Here is a 3,893-nt window from a genome sequence, read left to right on the forward strand (position 1 = left end):
ACTTGTTGTTACCCTGTCTGGCGCTCGGCATTAAGGGGCTGGTTGGCTCGGAGTCAATATACTGTGTCTGAGTTGGGTATTCATGTTAAACTGCGGCATGGTATCTCAGTGACCTAGCACTATAAATCGGCATCAGTCCGGACTAGTACAAGCAGCCACCCAAACACACACACGTACATGCACGTCGCTATATAAGTGCTATAATCTTGGACGTGACGTTAAACTCCATTTCACCTCACCTCCCCCGTCAAAATACGCATTGACTCATCCATAGACTATCATGTTGTTACAGTCATACCGGATCTGGGTTCCGTTGTACAGAACAACCTGAGCGCTACGACTGCATAAGTCAGTGCTAAGGTATGGAAGTCACGGTGCCCTTAGCGCTAAGATCGCTTTGTACAACGGCACTGGACTGCGCCTTTTCCTTGAAAGATAAGATGGCCTGGTCTGGAATGGATTGAAGTGATAAGTGAACTATTTTTTTTTCTTTTTCGACCTTGCGTGTGTAAACTGTGTCAATGTCAGATAAAATAAATGCTGTATTTAAAAATTAGTGGTTGTAAGGAAACTAGTTATTTCAAGCTATATAGATTATGGGCAGGAAGACTAGGTTAAGGACCATGACGGAAAACGTTGAAATTTAGGTATGAAAATTATCAAACATGTTTACATGGCTGACAACTAAAGTACTCATGGAAATGGAAAAAAACCTGTTTTGCTGGATTTAATAATCGACACAAAGCATTACGTAGATGTAAATACGAAATAACAAAACAACTGGAAAAGTACTAGTCTGGATTTGCTAGTTTTATCACAGTGTTCAATACAAAATGTATTTTACAGGAGGTAATTTGTAGGCACTTTCAACATTCAAAAATAAAACTAAGTCCAAATTGACATGGCAGAAACAGGCTATAGGCATTATGCAAATTAGCCTGGAAAAAGTTATCAAAACAACAATTAAAATAACAGCTATGTTTATGTACATAATAATAATGACATGTAAGTTGTTATTTGAGAAGGGAATATGTTACTTTTACGTTCTGATATTTTGACGATGATTCACTATCCCACAATGCCACTCACAAATCACTAACCACTGACAAATCACATGCACGTGGGTTTCAAGCACCTGTTTTCACCTGTCGTCAAGGTGTCATAGGTCATGGACATTCACCTTGTTCTACTGACACCTGGTTGTGCTCATTTTCACAATAGTCTGTTTTGTTCATATTTTTCTTTACACACTTTTACGTGTAAAAAGACATAAAAGCCTTTGATACGCTGTATTTGTGCCAAGGCCCAATTACTACTAACTGAGTTGTTTGAATATTTATATATTTTGTATATTAACTGCATTTATTTAAAATCTGAGATCGAAAAAAGTTTTTTTCCATTTCCTTGAGTACTTCAGCCTTTTTTCTTTTGCACTTGCAAGAATTGAACTTCAGACATGGTCAAATACATATATGGCTGTAATGAGTGTGTATGGTTTTACGCCGCTTTTAGCAATATTCCAGAAATATCACGGCGGGGGACACCAGAAATGGGCTCTCACATTGTACCCATGTCGGGAATCGAACCCGGGTCTTCGACGTGACGAGCGAACGCTTTAACCACAAGGCTACCCGACCGTTCTAATGAGTGATAGAATCGGGAGTTTTAGAACTTCAGTATTATGAAGAAAGTGACCTAAGATGATTTTGTACCATAATGTTTGTCCTGTCTTCAAGTACACCATCTCCCATGGAAATCAGCTTGGGTCAAATATTAGAAAAACGCTTCACAAAAACCTTAACAATCTGCCTTTTATACATAATTTATACTTACCTGACATAATTTAAATTTAGCGGTCTTTTGTGTTCAGAACTTGAGAAGATTTTGTTGTTGTTGTTGTTGTTGTTTTTGTTTATAAAATTCGGCAATACCGCAGCTATATGACCGCGATCTGTAAATAATTGAGTCTGAACCAGACAATCCAGGGATTGATATGATGAGCATCGAGCCACACAATTGGGATACGATTACATGCATCAACCACGTAAGCAAGCCTCATCCCGTTAGTCGCCTCTTAAGACAAGCATAGTTGCCTCTCTTACGGCAAGCACGGGTTACTGAAGACCTATTCTATTCTTCACGGGTCAGAAATGTCCCTAGGATAACAGTGAAACATTTGATTAATAAAACTTGATTAATAAAATCACCACCAATTAATTATTTCAATAACCAAGGAGATACAAGATCTCTATATTAGACGGTGGATTGCAGTATTTCCTCCATTAGATGCCAGGCGTCACCCGTCTACCGTACTTCCACTATTTGATAATAAAGAGGTGAGGTGAGGTGAAATTCGGGTTTAACGTCGCGTTCAAGATTATTTCACTTATATAGCGACGTGCATGTATGTGTGTGTGTGTTTGTGTGGCTGCTTGTACTAGTCCGGACTGATGCCGATTTATAGTGCTAGCCCACTGAGATACCATGCCGCAGTTTAACATGAATACCCCACTAAGACACAGTATACTGACTCCGAGCCGACCAGTCCTTGTTTTAGCCCCTCAATGCCGAGCGCCAGACAGGGTAACAACAATCACCATCTTTTGACGTCTTTTGGATTCGAACCCACAATCATAGGTTTCTGGCGTGGCCAAGGGACGCAACTCTGCACAGCGAATCGCGGCGCCTCAGACGACTGGGCCACCCGTGCCCCCGCGGTCTAAGTGAAAGGGAGTAATCATTAGATGCCATAAGTTGATGAGCTAGGGATAAATAATTTGATGAAATAATGGACCGGCCTCTCTTTTTTAGATAGTATGACCCAGTTAGAGGGATTCATGTGTTGGTAGTAGTGTCTTTTGATGAAATACGGTAGTTACATTTGCGAGACATCTTGGAAGTGATTTTTTTTCACCTCAGTCAGCAAAATTTCAGCTGTATCATCACAGCTGCCTGTACATCCGATCCATAATGTCGCTGAGGCAGCTTTGTATGTCACTTAACCATTCGTGAAAATATTGAGAGAGAGTGGGTGGACGAGTTTGACATCTTCTTGAAGAGTATTTCTGTTATATCACGGTGTGTCATCAGCTTGATGTGGGAGGAAATGTCAAAGTGATGCACGCAGCTCTCAGATGTTGACCACGTTGGTAAAAACCCACTAGCATCCTATGGTGCTAGCAAAAGAAACGGTCGGTGCGCATCGAGCATTCGAAACGACGATCATGCTTTGTTTTTGTGTGCGTTTTTTCTGTAACACCTATGGGATGCAACAAGGCACAATTGCGGCGCCATAGATCATTGTGCCACTGGCGGCTCAACCGGTGACTAGGAATCAAGAATATATTTTGACTTTCACGCAGGTCTTGTTCATTTTATTCCCAGATATTTTGAGCGGAACCGTGTACATGGATGATATATTTGTTTCTTTGTTGTTTAACATCCCACTCAGCAATATTCCAGCTATGTGACAGTGGTCTGTTAATGAGTCTGGACCAGACAAACCAGTGATTGACATCATGAGCATCAATCCACATAATTGGGATACGATGACAAGCATCAACCAAGTCAGCAAGCCGGATCACCCAATCCCATTAACTGCCTCTTACAACAAGCATAGTCACCTTTCATGGCATGAATGGGGTTGCTGATCAATTCTACACAGCACAGACATGGGTCCCAGATCTGGTTGGCCACAAACTGTAGTCTGGAATATGTCTTTGCATGTGAACCTTGTATTGGATTATATGCAGAGACAGGTCTTGTACAACAAACTAACATCTCTCAAATGCTGCATAAACCCTAAATCGGAAACAAGACGAGGTTGCAAGATTCTGCTTAAAATTCATTCATCCTCGAGATGAAAGGTTGCGAACATACTACAAATCCAAACA

This window comes from Haliotis rufescens, unplaced genomic scaffold (genome assembly GCF_023055435.1).
Source record: "Haliotis rufescens isolate VD_foot unplaced genomic scaffold, xgHalRufe1.0.p SCAF_27, whole genome shotgun sequence".
Classification (NCBI taxonomy): Eukaryota; Metazoa; Mollusca; class Gastropoda; order Lepetellida; family Haliotidae; genus Haliotis; species Haliotis rufescens.